This window comes from Phalacrocorax carbo, chromosome 1 (genome assembly GCF_963921805.1).
Source record: "Phalacrocorax carbo chromosome 1, bPhaCar2.1, whole genome shotgun sequence".
Lineage (NCBI taxonomy): Eukaryota > Metazoa > Chordata > Aves > Suliformes > Phalacrocoracidae > Phalacrocorax > Phalacrocorax carbo.
Genome location: NC_087513.1, coordinates 211,834,627 through 211,853,434, shown reverse-complemented (window position 1 = coordinate 211,853,434; position 18,808 = coordinate 211,834,627).

Here is an 18,808-nt window from a genome sequence, read left to right as displayed (position 1 = left end):
ATGGCTATAGCTGAATGGAAGTAACAGCTGTGAATCACCTTCATGCAGGAACTGCTACCAGGAACAAGACAGAAAAATTACTTAGCTGTTTTCAGGGAAAAGAGATCTAAACTGCAGCCATGGTATTCCAACTTTCATATCAGCTACTGGCTAGAAAGCCCCTTTTGAGATCACAGACAGGGCTCAATATGTTGTCTTTTCTCTCGACCACCTTGCAAAACAAGAGGATGCCATGACAACCGAGAGAGCATATTTAAAAGTGTCTGTACTGACTAATACTCACTGCAGAGCTTAGCACTACCTGTTGTAACCAATATAATTGTTTTCATTACTTTCATACCATTATAACTGCAGCACACTCACCGGTACTCCAGAAACCCATTATTCTATTCTGCCTGCTCCTCAGACTCATTTTGTACAAAACCAGCCATAACTAGCTCTCTCATGGTATCTGAATTGGACATTAGGTCTTCCAGTCAAAAATCTTCAGCTGCCCTGTTCATTCCTCACCTAACACAGTTTAGTTTGAAGTAAATGGATATAAGAAACTAGGTTACAGGCATCTAGTGTCTGTCTACTGCACAAGACCACGGTTTATATCTAAACTAGATGCATGCAAAGTAAAGCTATAGGTCATAGATGTAAGAAGAGCTGCTATAAAATTTAGGACCTCAGCAACGATGAAGTGTTGGATGTAGTTTTCCCCACTAACACCTCACCAGAAGAAGTGAGTTCTGAATTATTTTCTTCCATCCACCTGCCACATGCTAGGTTGTCACAGAGTAAGGAAACTCTTCAGGCATACGGTGGAATAGTGTCCCAGAACATTTTGTTCAATTTCAGGTAGTCCAAATACTAAAACTAGCAATGATACTTTCACTATTTTCAGATTGCTTATGATTGCACATAAAAGAACCCACTGGTGCCTTTTTCATCATGGTGATGACATTTTCCTGTCTAGTTAGCCTGAGAGGTTTCAATGTATAGTTCAGCAAGGCTACAGACATTCAGATTACCTAAACACGTTTGCTTGCAGAGAACTCATATATTGCTTGTGGCCCAGCCTTCACAGCTGGGCAGGCTCATCTTCAGTTTAGATGCCACACATGAGAACATGATAAAATACTCACTGTCTTGAACTCTAGCAAGAGACATTCCAGTTTCTGGGAAATAAATTATTCTCATTCAGTGGAAATGGATTCCAACAATGTATGAAAACCTAATACTGTTCTCACTACAGGACAATAAATCATTATCTTTGCATAACACTTATTCTCAAACAAGCCCCTTCTCATCAAATATTTTTCTGAAGTCCTTTGTTTAAAGAACAGCAACATTAGCCACAGAACATGAAATCAGATGAAATGTATTACATTCTTTAAAGCTGTGATGGTAAGGCTCTGTTACTGGCCTACAACCTTCCTGTCAGCCTCTGCTGAAGCTGCCAAATGAGTCTCCAAGGAGCTATCTAGGGTGTTAAACTGCTTCATCAATCCTGAGTGCCTACAACCCTCTGCAGAACACAGTGGAGCTCCTGCAGTGAATTATGATCCTTCACTCAAAAGAGCGTGAGCATTTGGAAAGCCTTTCCACAGAGCAAGGCTTTGCTTATGGATATTGCTTATGTCCATTAGCCCACAACACATCTCCATTCCCAGGCTTTGGTACAGCCAGGAACCTTGAACACCAAGAAAGGCTGGTAAAATGAACTCTACCCCAGCATTTCACACTTAGAAAAAGAGCTATGAGCAATTAATGCCACCTCAACTGAAACCGTTAAGGCAGCATTTGAAGACAAAAACACCTTAAAACATAATAGAATCTAGGAAACTCAAGACATCCAACCTTGATATAGTTATTCATAGCCATAGCCAATTTACATTCAGTTTCAAGCTTGATGTAATTTGGATTCAGACTAGGACCAGGAACTGAAGCCACAGATGGAAGATATTATAATTTCTATACATAAATGCATTTCCCTTTGCACCTCTGGAACCTTAGATACTTCAGACTTGCTTGAAAAAGGTGATAGGCAGAAATCTGCTAAAATTCCTAAAAATATTCATAAACTTCCTGTCATTTCTGATCAGGTCTTTTCCTGTAAGATCTGAGTCCTCCATCAGCAGAGTTACAAAAAGTCCAGTTTTCTTTTGTACTTATTAGCACGCACATGGAAGCACCAAATTAATCATTGAGGAAATCTGAGCTCAAGTGACAATTACGTAGAGACAAAGCTGTGAAGTACAGGAGATATGTAAACAAACATGTTTGTATGGATGGAAACATAGCTCCTGTACTTCACACCTGCAGGCTTTATGAGCATTCCTGAAAAAGGCCGCTAGTTAGATGAGCTCAGCTAATGGGAATGCACATATGGCTGAAGCCAAATCCCAGCGAGAGGTTTGATTACAGTTGAGAATACATGCATGAAAATCATCAGATTTGTTGATAGGCTCATAGCATTCCCAGACTCCTGACTGATACTATTGGTGCTATAAGGCTGCATGTATATATTTTTATCAGGTTTGTTTACCTGTGAGTTTCTGGCTGATCCTGCAGTATGATGAGACAATCATTATTAATGATATAACTGAAACATTCAGCATTTCTGGAAATCCAGTTAGCACATCAAGATCTCATTAGTAAAAGTCTGGACTACGTAATTAGTGCATCATTTAGTTTAGAAACATTCCTTTCCATTCTTGCATCATGGATAGAGTCATTACAACTAGTCACTTCCATTTAAGACCCAGTGTAATCTGGACTCATACTCAGAAAATGATCGGATAAGTGATCACCACCTCTATCAATGTACCAAACCTATCTTTGCTTTTCCATAAAATTTAGAATAAATTTAAGGTCTCAAATTTTATTTTTTAAATACCCTCCAGGATAGAGACCACAAGGAGCCAGAAGAGCCAAGAGATTTACAGTGACCACCAAGTCCACAATAGTGCCTTGCTGGCTCAGCTGAGTTCTCCAAAGAGGAGGATGACACTGTCTGAGGTCTGTATTGAAGCATCCAGACCTAAGACCATCACAGACATTCCAACCATCTGATCCAGAAACAGGAAACACATCAACAATCTTATGCATATTTCATATAAAAAAACACACAAATCTTCAAAAAGAAGATTGCTGGTGGAGAAGGACTGAAAGCAAACATTGTCACAGAAAGCATAATCACATTTTTAATGGACAATGACTGGAAAACACTCAAAAATTGCGGAAATAGGATGACTATACAAGATGCTATCTTAAGTGACCATTTGCATGAGGCCTGTAGACCTCAGAGGTACAGATAAGAAGTAAAAATTTAAAGTAGTCATTTTATTAACAGATGTAACTCTGCAAACACACTGGACAAACTTACCAAGACGACGAGACGCACACAGCCGTCCTCAGAATCAATGTTATGTGTACGGTCACTGTAGTGGCTCCACTTTTGGCAGCAAGGGCAGCCGTATCCAACTTAGATATTCAAGTAAGTACATCTATTAGTGAAGCACATATGTTAGCTGTTGTTTGTGTGCCCACTTTAGAAAGTTTCATCATTTATCTTATTAAATTCAGTTAAGCACATTTAAGAAGTAGGAACTAACTACTAGCCATCAAGCTAAACAGGGAAGGCAAAATTAAGATACTAGTGTCAGTAAGCTTTGTAAACTCTAGTAGTAGGCTATAATTGAACTTTAATCTGTATTCCTTGTTTTGATTTCTGCAGTTCTTTCATTAAGCCAGTACACTGGATCCTCATGTAAGAACTGCCAGGTCATCAGTACACGTGTCATTTCTAATTAATTTACTTTATTGATTTAAAGTTTACCAGAAAAAGTAAATTCCTTGGAACCTGGATGGTATATGCATGTTTTATTACCATTGCTTCGATTTTCTTCTGCTCCAGGAAAATTTTACCATAAACAAAAGCTCATAAACCTTGATTCAAAAGGTATAACCAACACATAATATTGTAAAAGCAGCAAAATATGAGGTTGTGCAGCAGCCCTCACTTTATTTAAAAGTATTTTTAATGACTTCATCCTTCATGGTTGCCCAAAGCACCCTGTGAAATAAACCTTTAACTCTTACATCGTTTCTGTCTTAAGGGTAATGAGCCATGTGTGAAGACATCTGCAATGCCTGAAAAGAATGATCATTAATTAGAGAGAAGACAGGACACTTTCTGATTGCTGATGGGGGGGAAAGTCTTTCAAAAAGTCACTGGAATTAATAGAGAAAATTTGTCCTTTAGTTTGCAAGATATGAATACTGTAGGTATGATTTTTATTTCTTTCATGTGCTGGGGAGTAAAATTACCGCACTGTGAGAGCAAGACACCAGAGAGGAGACAGAAAACTAAGAGAAGGGAATTCTGTGGAAAAGGCTAAGACAACAGCATATGTTGTTTGTATAGAAACCTCTTTCTGACTTATCTGGAAAGTTTGAAGGAAGAACCAAAAGCAGGGCACAGATTGTAGGCTTAACCACTTCTTTTCCCTGCTCTAATTGCCCTTAGTTTACAAATTGCAAGGTCAGACACACTAATCTTGCAGCTTTCTCTGGAACTAGGTGAAGCCTTGGCGTCTCCTCCTGACTGAACATCCATTTTGAGTCACCTTCATTTACACCTTTATGTGGCACCATCTGGTGTCAGGCACACCATCCTGCAGGGACAGCCCTATCTGCCTCCTCAATGAAGCATGTGAAGCTGTACCTGCAGTAGAGTGGGGATTTTGTATAAGTTTGTGATTTCTTCATTGGTAACAGTCCCAGGCTTTTTCCTGGCTTGGAGAAGACAGCTGGAAGTGTTTTGCAATTGAAAGAAGAGAATACACGCGTAGGATAGAGAAAATAATTTACACAGAGAAGTGGAAAGAATGATTCATGCCAGACCAAGATAAGAGGAATGAATCATCACCTTGCTGATCTCTCCCCATTGATCATAAAGGGAAATGAGACAGCTAGTTCAGAACAGATGCCTGACTTTTAGACTCCTGAAGTCAGACGACCGTAATCCCTGTCAAGCTTGAGAGATGAGTAGTTTAGGGCCCCAGATTCTGTGTGTTCTCAGAGGTAGCTCCAGGCCAGAAGTCTGTCTTATGCCCAGGTTTAGTGCTAGTTGGACTCCAACTCTTGGTTTTTCTCAAAAAGACCCACTTGGCTGTTACATTCTCCGAGGAGCTGTATATTTGCCAGGAAACTTGCACTTTTTATAGGCTTGCAAGTACAGTCTTCCATCCTTTATAACAACTACATACATAAATATCACTGATTTTTACAGATTTCTACTCTATTGCCCTGTCTGTATAGATCCGTGGTTTATATTTCCTAACTGATATAAAACCAAACAAATTAAAGTTATGCAGATAGCATTTACATATTTGGTGTGCTAATTGAGCAGTAAATATCGTCCTCCCTCCTAATCTGATAAATCTCAGTATACAAGGTACGGACTATCGAATGCATGCACAACAGACTTGATACCCAGGTACAAGAGTAAAAAAGCACAATCTTGGATTAGCATGGGTCCGAGTCTGAATTAATAAACTCTGTTCTTATATCACATCTAAATGAGAGCTACTTGATGTCACATTGCTTTGTAACATGGAGCACAAGTGCTTTAGTCATTCACTTACAGCTAGACAAACAACAGAAGCATATCTTTTCTCAGCTGAAACAAATTCTCAAGACTATCATTTCTCCCTGTTTTGTTGCCATTATACTGTTGCCACGTACAGTTTCTTATAGTTTCCTTTCAGTGACCAAACAAATTAAAATTCAGTGATTTCCATGTGCTATTGAAGACTTCACAGGGAAGGAATTAATAGAAATTTAAGACATTTCCTTTGTATTTTATGTAAAATAAGCATTTGTTGATAGGGAATTCCAGTGCATTGGTGCTCTAGATTTTCTGGAAACACTACTGTCCTTAAATCCCAATTTTTAGATAGCTATTTAAATGGAAGTTGTGGCCTTCATGAACAAGTACTCTATGGTTTTTCTCAGTCTGCTCAGCTGAGGAATTTGGCCCCATGCACTTAGCCTATTCCCCAGATAAGCCTACCCCTGGAAGCATGACAGTCACTAAATGAGGATTTAGATGTATTGTGGGAGTTTCTGGAGTGTAAACCCTTGGCAGATGGAGACAGCATCTGAACAATTCTGCCAGATTCTAGACAGCATTATGATTAATGTATATACATGACCTGTGGAAGTTAGAAAGAATATTTGAAACAACAAGAAATATCATCAGAAACCCCCAAAAGGATCAGCCCCCTCCTATGCTGCTGTTAACTCCCATTAACTAGATGGTTTCTACTGGATTCTTCAGAAACAATGTGGTCTGCTGAATAATCACTACACTTTTTCTAACAGAGGAGGGTAATGGCAACTCAGGAGATTATCAGATACAATATATTTGCTGTTTAGGGCATTGGATCTACTGACTGCTTCTTTCTTAAAACTGACACAGTAATGCCATACATAACATAGCAGCTTCTCAAAGGAGCTCCTTATGGAGTAAGGGGGGGTGCAGTCCGTACTGCTGTTTCTTAAGTCATCAGTCATTCAAAGCAGTAAATAAATTCTTCATAGCATATTTAAAAAAAAAATTACCATGTGCTTAGACAATGCTAACACTTATCCTCCAGGAAAGAAAATTAATATGACCATACTACTCAGTATTGACATCCTAGTGACTAACATGAAGGAAATCACAGCTACCAGACAAAGAGATAGACCTCAGGTGACACTTGGAATTAAGAAAAACACACAGAAAATAAATGTCTCTCTTGAACCTTTAGGAGAAGATTGCTTTAAATGCAAGGTTTTGTTCCAAACAACAGCTTGGCAATTTCTGATTTTTAGAAGGAAAATCTGTTTCATTTTACTTGAATCACTTATGGATCATAGCCCAGCCCTCAGTGACAGATGTTGATAACACAAAAACTACAGCTGACAGAAATTCTCACCATAAAAAAAATATTATGACTAAGGCATCCATCCTGCCAACGCTTATTTGTAGCCTTATCTTATAAAAGACAAACATTTCGATGTTTGTAGCATCAGGGCTCAAGTTTAACTGGATTTTTTCTCTTTTTATTTTTTTTTCAATAGGACAGCCTGTTTGGCATTTCCCCGCATATGTTTCTAGGGACAGCAGAAGTCGAGTTACTAGCTGCAGGGACAAAAGATAACCAGTCAGTGATTTTCAGACTTAGGGTTGCAAGCCTGGAAACATCAATAGAAGTGGGACTGTAATACTGAAAAAAGTCAAAAGCAGAAAAAAAAAAAATTGGGAGGTTACTAAAATAAGCCTTGAATTCTGCTTCAAAAGGGATGTGATAAAACTCCCTAGGTATTTATACCTTCCAAGCACCTTTGTGAAGTTAACATATTTATCATTGCACATCTGGGGAAACAGGCTCCTGAAGGAAAACAGCCCTGACTGATCATATTCAGAATTGCACTCTTGGATTCCAAACAGAGATAGTCTTGATATACCCCATTGGGAGAGCAAGGCTGATCTCAACAGAGGGATTCACCTCACCTGTCCAAGCAAGTAGCTACATCCTCTTTAGTCCCCTCTCAGCTCAGTGAAGGGAAACAGGGACTCATAAGGCACAATACATCTGATCTCTTTTAGGTGGCTGTTTCAGATCACACCTGGAGAGCTGGAGGGTGTCCTTTCAGGCCTGTGCGGGGAGCTGAGGGCCACCATGGCAGGCTAACTCAATGATCTAAGGCGATGTGGGATGCATCCCACCCCAAATCACTGGGTTGAGGAAACATACATAATTTGGTGTCCTACAAGGATTTGGAAGTCAGGACATTTCTGACACAATCTCTCTTAGCTATTGAGACAACATGATCCAGTAACTGTACCTTTAGTACCATCCAGCCAAGTGACAGCACTTTATCCTCATGCAGGCATCTGCTTTTCTTGCCCTTCACCTCCTCCACAGAAACATCTAACCTCCTTCTCACCTCCCTTTTCCTCACACATGAGCTATCACTTGCCCCCTCGTGTCTCACAGGCACCCTTCCTTCTCTCTTAACATACGCACCATACTCAGCCTTTTCTGTACAGCTAAAAAAACATGTATTGGTGGAAATTTTAAGAAGTCCATTTTAATAGATTCATTTATTTAAAACATGTCTCTTCAATTTTAAATAGGTGTCTGCCTTCCTGACACTGGGGTATCAAAGACAGAGAGACATGAGGTTAAGGACATCCTATCCTGTGTGCTGTTGCTGTGCCTTCAAAATTCTTGCCCCCTGGGTGCCCTAGGGTTCTGGCAGATCTTTGACAGAAGCTTTTTAAAAGACCTCTGGAAGTGAGGGGATAAAAAACCACTTCCCTTTTTCTAAACTATTAGGATTTTCTTATTCATCCTTTGTTGCCCTAAGGATGATAAAGCTGCCTAAATGTATGTGCTTCACATGATATTTTTCTTCTCAGGTTCTCATCAGCAGGAGCAATATGGTCCAATTTCCTCCCCATCCCCAGCAACTGAACCATAAATTGGCAAGCTCACCAAATGAGGGAACATAAGTGTAATTGCACTTAATTGACAGGGCATCACACATAGCAAACTACAAGTTCAAGGGCGGAAACATTAATGACAGCAGCATGTATATATAGCGACAGTCATTTTTGATCAGGATAGGATATGGAGATGTTTTAATTGCCATACTTAATGTTATACAAGCCGTGCTACATTTAACCTATTTGAAAGCTGGTGTGCAGGTTGCACAGCGTTAGAAGATTAATAAATTGCTGCTGCATATGGTTCCAGCTGAAGAGAGAATATGATTCTCAACTCAGGCTGCACTTTACAAATACTTATCTACTTAGCCAGGGAAACAATGCTTCCCTTATTAACTTTTCTTACGCTTCAACAAAGGTTACACAATTATTTTTTTTCAAGGTGAGTCACCCCGAAGCCTGGTAATGTTTTCATATTTTCTGTTAATTGCAGAGAAACCAGAGCAGGCAGCAGTTTGCATAACCTTCAGGACACAGTAATGTCTATCTAGACCACGTCTTCCTCGCAGCTCAGAGATTGCACATTCTGTGGGTTCATCTCTAATGGGCGGCTGTCACTGACTGTACCTTTAATGTTCTTATCCTAATGGAAAGCAATTAAGGGCAATATTTTTTAAAAGGACCAGCCAAAGGGCTGGATTATAACTTAAAAGAGGACTGATTTTCAGCCAGTGCTTGCAAAGTGTTTAATATTGTCAGGGAAAAAAAAAAAAAACCCAGAAGCAATCACTGTGATTTGAGAAATCCTGCCCATCAAAAATAACTGCAGAATTCGATGGTCTTTTATGTAACAAAGATCTGTATAACCACTGTTCAGTAGAGGCACATTTTGAACATACAGATAAGCTTTATGTTCATGTTCTGATCCTAAATCCCTTATTACCATGAGACAAAATGCCCAGTCTGTGCTTATAAGGACATCAGAATCTTCTGTCCATCAGAAGATCATGATATTGTTATTGTTCAGGGGCAGAACAGTGTCCACATAGTTACTTGTTTATTCACTATACCATTTTCTGAAGGGATAAAATCTTATAGAGCTGGTTCCATTTGCATGCACATACCACCTAATCCGAGGAGTCATTTAGTAGAGGAATGTTCAAGTAACAGCTTCAAATTTTACTCTCTTGCCTTTATGCTGGCTGTTATCAAACATTCCTTTGTTTGAATTAACAGGGGCCAATTAGCAGGAGCTTCAGATAAGCTTGTATACCAAAGAAATTAAATGACTGATGTTTTTATCTTAAAGTTACAAAACCAAAATAACTAACTTGTATAATACAAGCACAGACCTACCCTCACAGGACTGACACATTCAGAATATCATTGTAATTAATGTTTAAAAGGGTGGAAGTTAAGGCAAAGAATTTACATAGCAGTGGGCTTGTTCTGCAGGACAGATACATTATGAATACAAAACAGTACATGTACGTAAATGAAGAAATAATATTATAGAAACTGTTACAAGATTTTCCCTTATTTCCTTGGTTTTCCACACATTGGCTTGGAAATGATATATTATTTAAGACCTACTTTTGTTTAAATCTTTCAACAGTGGTAAAGGCAGGACACTCACAGAAGCAGAATAAAATCAGAAGACTTGCGCACAAACACCTTCACCATGTATAAATTCACTGTTAAAGTTATACTTGCAACTTGTTTTCATCTGTACTCCATTGTGCTGATTTGTCTTATTACTTTCTATTCATGATCCAAAGACCCAAACATGCAATGGAATATGCATTAAGAATCTTGGCAGTGGCAACACTTGCAGCTGCCTTTCAGGACTGGTGCAAGAGGAAAATTCAAATAAGTTCATTTTCTCACTCACCCACTGTTGTGCATCTCAGAGTTTATAGAGGAGGTCTTTGGCCTTTTGAAAACCACGTTAGTTTTGACATTGATTTCCTGGTCTCAACTCAGTTATACAGTAAAGGAAGAAGGCATAGTGTTATAGAAACATCCATCTCCATAATGCATATTATGGAGAGCTATGTCACATTTTATCTTTGTGGACAGTTTCCTGAAGGTGGATGACAAAGATTCAACATATTTTTAAGCAGATATGACTGAAACTACAGTGGGCAACACAAAACACAACAGAAGTCAATTAATCAAAAGAAACAAAAACGTATCAAATGAAGAAAAATCAAGAAGAGCAATGGGAATGACTGGAGGTCTGGAATAGGCTATGAAGAAAGACAGTAAGTACTAGGGCTGTGACGAGAAGACAGAAAGCAATAGCTTTAAACTACCAGAGAGATCCAGGCCAGACCTGCAAAAAGCTTTGTAAAGGTGAGGTTCATGGAGCCTGGGAAAGACCTGTCTGGGGAGGCTGTAAAACCCCCATCACTGAAGGTCTCAAAAACACATCAGACAAACATCTGTCAAGAAGAAGAGATGTACTGCTGACACTGCCTCCAACGTCTTATGGGCTTTTTCCAGTACTTCATTTCTTAATGCAAACACACACATACTCACCTAAACAGCACAGAAGATAATAATAACAACTTGCAGAGGAAAAAATGATAGCAAGTTATATGTGCAAGAAGAACAAACATGGCTTAAGAATAGATAAAAATTAATTTCATAGTAATTACTAGGTAGGTGGAGGTACTAAAAATGTAAGCATGAATCTTAATAAATTAATTTATCTTTAGAAATGAATAAATCTACCAAGTAGTTATCTGTTCTGATGAAAACACCTTTTTAAAAAAAAACAAAATTTAGATAATTAAAAATAATAACTTGGAGGATACTGAGTTGGGAAAAAAGATAACAGAAAGAGCTATAGCTATATAAGTAAATCAAATGTGCCTGGTGCTGAAATCCACTGGCACAGAATGGCCCATGCCCATCTTCGTAGCCTACAAAACTGGACACGTGCAAGCAGACTTCCTCTTGGAAATCTGGAAATGGTCTTTGACAAGCAGTTCTTTTCCAAACGCTGCCCATAACTGATTCCCAGAGAAGTAAGAAGGGGGGGGGGGGGCCAGCAGAACTGCTCACTTCACCTTCCAAAGGGCAGGCTTTGGCCTGTTTAGGACACTGGTTGAGTCCCTAGGGAAGCAGTCCTGAAATCCTGAAAGCTGGGCATTCTTCAAGAAGGAAATCTTAAAGGCACAGGAGCAGGCTGTCCCCATGTGCCAAAAGACGAGCCAGCGGGGAAGATGACCAGCCTGGCTGAACAGAGAGCTTTGGCTGGAACTTAGGAAAAAGAAAAGAGAGTTTATGACCTTTGGAAGAAGAGGCAAGCAAGTCAGGAGGACTACAAGGATGTCTTGAGGTTATGCAACAAAAAGATTTGAAGGGACAAAGCCCAGCTAGAACTTAATCTTATTAATGTCGTAAAAGACAATAAAAATATTTCTATAAATACATTAGCAACAAAATGAGGGTGGAGGAAAATCTCCATCCTTTATTGGATGTGGGGGGAAACACAGTGACAAAGAATGAGGAAAAGGCTGAGGTACTTAATGACTTCTTTGCCTCAGTCTTTAATAGTAAGACCAGTTGTTCTCCAGATACCCAGCCCCCTGAGCTGGAAGGCAGGGATGGGGAGCAGAATGAAGCTCCCATAATCCAAGAGGAAATGGTTACTGACCTGTTACACCACTTAGACACACACAAGTTATGGGGCTGGATGGGATCCACCCAAAGGTACTGAGGGAGCTGGCAAAAGTGCTCACCAGGCCACTTTCAATCCTTTATCAGCAGTTCTGGCTCACAAGGGAGGTCCCAGCTGACTGGAGGGTAACAAATGTGATGACCATCTAGAAGAAGGGCTGGAAGGAAGATCTGGGCAACTACAGACCTGTCAGTTTGACCTCAGTGCCAGGGATGTTATGGAGCAGATCATCTTGAGTGCCATCATGCGGCATGTACAGGACAACCAGGGGATCAGGCCCAGCCAGCATGGCTTCATGAAAGGCAGGTCCTGCTTAACTAACCTGAACTCCTAGGGCAAGGGGACCCACTTAGTGGATGGGGAAAAGACTGTGGATTTTGTCTACCTGGACTTTAGTAAAGCCTTTGACACCGTTTCCCACAGCATTCTCCTGAAGAAACTGGCTGTTCATGGCTTGGACAGGTGTACTCTTAATTGGGTTAAAAAAAACTGTCTGGATGACCAGGCTCAGGGAGTTGCAGTGAATGGAGTTAAACCCAGCTGGCATCCAGTTAAAGGTGCTGTTCCCCAGGGCTCAGGGTTGGGGCTGGTTCTGTTTAATATCTTTATCAATGATCTGGAGGAGGGGATTGAGTGCGCACACAGTAAGTCTGCAGATGACACTAAACTTGGTGGAAATGTTGATCTGCTCGAAGGTTGGAGGCTCTGCATGGGGACCTGGACAGGCTGGATCAATGGGCTGAGGTCAATTGTATGAGGTTTAACAAGGTCAAGTGCCAGGTCCTGCACTTGGGTCACAACAATCCCAGACAGCTCTACAGGCTTGGGGAGGAGTGGCTGGAAAGTGGCCAGCAGAGAAGGCCCTGGGGGTGCTGGCTGACAGCCGGCTGGGCATGACCCAGCAGTGCCCAGGTGGCCAAGGAGCCCAACAGCGTCATGGCTTGTAACAGCACTGGTGTGGCCAGCAGAAGCCGGGCAGGGATGGTGCCCCTGTGCTCAGCACTGGTGAGGCTGCACCTCGAATGCTGGGTTCAGTTTTGGGCCCCTCAAGGACAAGAAGGACCTTGAGGTGCTGGAGCGTGTCCAGAGAAGGGCAACGAAGCTGGGGAAGGGTCTGGAGAGCAGGTCTTACGAGAAGAGGTTGAGGGAACTGGGGTTGTTCAGCCTGGAGAAGAGGAGGCTGAGGGGAGACCTTCTTGCTCTCTACAACTACCTGAAAGAAGGTTGTAGTGAGGTGGGGGTTGGTCTCTTCTCCCAGGTCACTAGTGATAGGATGAGAGGAAATGGACTCAGGTTGTGCCATGGGAGTTTTAGATTGGATATGAGGCAAAATTTTTTTTACTGAAAGGGTTGTGAAACATTGGAACAGTCTGCCCAGAGAGGTGGTTGAGTCACCATCCCTGGAGATATTTCAAAGATATGTAGATGTAGCACTTAGGGACATGGTTTAGTGGTGGACTTAGCAGTGCTAGGTTAACAGTTGTACACAATGATCTTACAGGTCTCTGTAACTTAGGGTTAAAGAGAATTACATTAATACTGTCTCCTGAACTACAAAAGGGAGGAAAGGGGTTATATATAATTTCTGAATGAATCCAAGACCGCAAGTCTTAAGGATAAAAATAAAGGAGGAAAATAGAATGCAGGTTCATGTCATTGGTGTTAGAAGTCTTTTCCCACTGTGTCCTGTTGGTTAGCCCCAGCCCATCTAAGAAAATTAATACTATGGAATGTAACTAATATATGACTGAACTTTAGTTTGTATGGATTTGTGTTAGTATGTTTAGTGTCTTGACTACTACAGTATGGCCAATATTACCAAGTACCAGCCATCTGTCTAGAAACCAGAAGCACTGTTTAGTGTCTAATCCTGCATCCCAGGAATTGTCCTTGACAGCAATAGTCTTTAATTTTACTAATAGTTGAGTGAATTGGATTGAAAGCTGAGGTTTTGGTCTCCTCTACTGATTGACAGGCACCTTCAGCACGTCGCAGCCATAATAAGAGTTTCCTTTATTCAAAATCAGGGTAGAAAAGCCAGTGGACATAAAGGCAAATGAACAAACCCTCTTAGCCTCCAGCTCCCCAGTCCTGCTTTTCAGGATTGAAGCTCTTGGGCATCCCTCTTCAGCAACATTAGTCTCACTGTCTTTCTGAAGCAGTGGAAAGTATCCTGCTTTACACTCAAGCAGTCAAAAGTTCAAATCCTGGTAAAACTGCCATACAGTTCATGTATATTTCTTCCTATACCTTGCAGGAACACTAAACTCAGAAGGAAAATTAAAAGGAAAAAATTTCATAGTGAGTGAAGCCATGCTGCAATATCTAATGAGAACACAACCTTTATTCTGATAAAAGTTCTTTGTGTTACTCTTTTATTAAGAGGGACCATGCCAATTTCTCTGTACACATGGCAGATCAGAAGGGGTTTTTATAATGCACAACCTTAGAGTATCTTCTGAATGTACCTGGCATTGCTCTGAATTTGCACTACCTACTGTTCCTCTTCATCTCAATCAAAGAGAATAGCTCTGAACAAAGATTAATGAAAATCATTATTAAGGTGATTATTCACAGAGATTATTTTTGCCGTTAGTGTCTGAGGCATTCATAATGCTGTGTTTATGGGTGAGAGCCATTTCAATAAAGCTCACACACAGGCACGCTTTTTCTTATTTAAGATTAGGAACCAGACTTAAAGGGACAAATGCTGGCATCCTGGGTACAACTGTTCTTTCATTCCCTCTGCTCAAAGGAAAATGATAAAATCAACTAAAATTATTTCCTAATTCCAGGCAGAAATGAGTCACAGATCATTACAGATCTCTCTGCAGTGTTTATTTAATCATATTTATTGAAATCAGAAGTATTCACATTCCACTTTATGGTGAAGGGCCTGAGAGGTCCTTAAACCAAACTTTCCTTCTGTCTCAAATTTGAGAGGGTTACACAGCAGAGATGATGTAATTTACACCCAGAGAAAGCCTTGTCATTTATGGCCCATTTAATTACACACTTGCCAGTCATCTGGTACAAAAAATATTTGAAAGACCTTTCTTCTTGCTGCGATCAGCAATTTTATTCCCAAATAATACAACAAGTAAATGATCACCAGTCATTGCTAATTTAATGTCCACAAGCACCACTGATGTAATTATGAATTAGACACATCTTGCTTGATTTTAGATATTATCCTGTACATCTGCACTAGTCACCCTAGGCTCCATTTCACAAAGACCGAGAGTGTGAGTCATCTAATATACTTCAGGTATCTATTTTAGGATTAGTCATGCCCAGAAGTTCCTCTTTGATTCCTCTGAGCCACTAAAGATATCTAAAATTTGGAAGGATGGATCACACCTTGTGACTGCTACTCTCGCATGTGAGGCACATGGCCAGAGCCTTTCTGGCTCTCTGGATGACCACTGCACAAGAGGTTAAGGGCTGGAAGACCTCAATGCAGGAGATGCATCACAAAACCTCCTAAGACATAACAGACACCATTTCCAATAAGAATATTTATGTGAGCTAATTTAAGTGTCCTCGCTGCCTTCTCTCAAGCCCTCACTCCTCTCCCTGCTGGAATTTGGATGACTAACTCTTCTAAATTGTCCAAATATTTCCAGCAAAAACATGACCTGTAGCAAAAAACACCCCAATTAGTGGAAAGTAGGTGCTGTCTTCTAACAGGTGTATTATTAACCTTTCATAAAACCTGACTAGCCTCATTTGAATGGAGCCAGAAAATAAAGATCAGGATTATGATGGCCTGTGGGTTATCGTAATAATAAAATGTGGCTGAAAAAGAAATTAAGTCCTACTCCTATTCCAGTAGAAAGCAGGTGTGTAGTGCAAGAAAATACTATAGACACAAGGTCACATCTTTAGATGCTACTCTTACTGGTCTTCTGAGCATATGTTGACTTAAAGCCATTGCAAGGCATCTCAGCAACTTAATTTATTTCTTCCTCAAGAACGAGGGGTTAGACAGGGCAAAAGCTTTTGACAGGAATCAAATTTGCTATTGCTGCTGCTGAGGGGTGAGCTTTTCAGGACAGCTATTGCTGCTGTAGGGGTGACCATTCACCCATATGCTCTGTAGCCACCCAACAGACCCCAGCCTCTCTCTCAGCCTCTGTCACTGGCCTTTGACACAGCATAAAGCAGGCAGCAGGCAATTTGGCTGCTTTCAGCAGTTTGTTGCCCGAGGCAAGTGCTTTCTCCAGTGCAGAGCCAGCCCTCCACTGACTCTGCCCACAGAAGGTTTGCACAAAGAATTAAACAAACAGTAATAGAAAATCCTATGCAGCATGTAAATAGTGAAATACCAAGTGCTTCAGTTTGATGCTGTTAAGCAACAGAAGCTGGAAGGCAACTGATTTTTGCAACCAAAATACACTTTGAAGTTAATGATTAAGAAAGTGAAACAATGGCCTTTCACATAGCTTGAGAGTAAGGCTTCCATTGACTGTAATGTGCTGCTGGTATCTGCTAATGAAGCTAATCTCAACCCTGCAAGCCCCTGTCCTGTGCCTGGGGATGGACTCCAGAATATGCTTCCACTTTCTGCATACTTCTTGTCCATCATATAGCAATGGATCAATCGTAATAACTAATGGGAGTATTTGGAAGTTGTGAGCATTCAGTGGAATTCATTGCAAATTAAGTGTATCATTGGATAGATGTAGGACACTTTAAGTGCTAACAAAATCTCTCCGGTTCTGATCTCTGAAATAGTCTTACATAATTTTACAATGTTACTGTAAATTTCTTAAAGACAGCCAGATGATTGATATATTATAAATTGCAATACTTATAAAAGATGGGGCAACTGAACAAGATTTGGGTTTATCTCTCCAGTGAAGCCATGAATTATCTGAGGGAATATGACAAGCAATTCATCAAAATATAAACCACACAGTCAAGCAAGAGTATATATTCCTTTAAAGCTGAAGCCAAAGCCCATCAGAATTCAACAGCAGGCTTTCTATTGACTTCAGGAGGCTCTCAATGCAGACCTAAAGGAAAATTCATGGCTAAACTGGAAAGCTGGGTATAAAGTGGTATAAAGCTGTAAGTTGGAATAATACACATGTTCATTCCTTATGAATAAAATACTTTCCTGTATGCAACTTACGTGTGTTACTGTGTTATGTTTCAGCTCAGTGCCTTAATATTTTCTAGCCTTAACAGGAAAAGAAATATTTTTCTTTTAAAATAGTGAAATACTGGCCACAGTAAATGCTGGCGATATAAATTTTAGAGTAGGAGATCCTTATTCTTCTTTCAGCACATTTCCCTCATCATCCATGGATTTATTTTTTGTGTTTCTGTGCCATTCTTATGTGTAAAAATATAATTCTTTTCCCAAAGTGAGCATACATGGCTTTATTGTGGAAGAAGGACCTAAACAATCAAGAATTGTGGCATTTCCCATCAGAGGGGGAAAAAAACAGTTATGTTTCTACACCAGCTCTGTCATCTCCACCATTCCTTGCTTGTTCTTTTATGTCACTCTAACATGCCTCTGCACACATTTGCAAAAACCTTGATGACCCTCCCTGCTTCCTCAGCAAGAAGCAATCATCTGTAGATGCAGACGTGGCCAAGTATTTTTTCCTACCTCAGTAGCCAAGGTGGAGAAGAAAAATCTCCAGCCTGTCCCAGAGAAGAAAAAATCAGAAGTGCCATCTGGTTGTTAGCCTTGTAAGTCTTTCAAGAAAATGAGTACTGCATTTTTTATTAGCAAAACCAGGCTCCTGTGCTCTGGAGCTTAGACATAACTTGACTTTAAATCCTGACTGATGTGTTGTGTTCTGCACTGCCTATTTATTTGGAACTTGCACAATTTCAGACCACATCTGCTAGTAAAACAAAAGATATTAATTCTCTCTGCGGTATGTAGTGCAGAGCTTTGTGAAGTGCTTTTTACCAAAAGCCTGGTGAACTGAAACCTTTCTGTCATGCACAGAACAAACACAGCAGAGGCAGCTGTAATATCAACTTGCCTGCCCTGCCTTAGCCCAAGAGATCCCCGCGCTGTTTGCTTGGTCAGCCTTCCCTCCCTGTGCTGATTCCACCTCCTGCATTAACGGTTGTCAGTAATAGCGTGCTCCAAGATGGGGCTGCTTTTCCAGCACAGAGGATATTATTTGAATAATTTCATATTCCCCACTAAAAATGACCTGCAAGAACAGAGAACAAAACTAAAGATTATTTCAAATTAACACCCTTTATGAGAGAGCGCAGCCTCTCCCCATCGTCCAGAGCTACGCAGCCTTCGAAGCTTTTCAGGAAAAGCCTTTTTATTTAAGTTTTGCCAGACTACAGAAACAAAGATTATCTCAGACAAACAACAGCAAACATCAGAAGAAAATTGTTCTGAGATACACCAGAAAACCAACACAAAGCATTGTGAATGAGTATACACACATATAAATAAACAAACTGTCTGAGTACTTGAAGGAAGAGTTTGCTGTGCAAACACTTCGCTTGTTATTCAGTCTAAAGAAACTTGACAAAAATGTATTGAGAAAGGGGCTTTGTCTAGTAAGAATCACAGAGAGAGTGGCATAATGGAAACTAGCCATCAGTCACCAAGGGGAGCTGCTCTGGAGCTGGCCTGATCCACA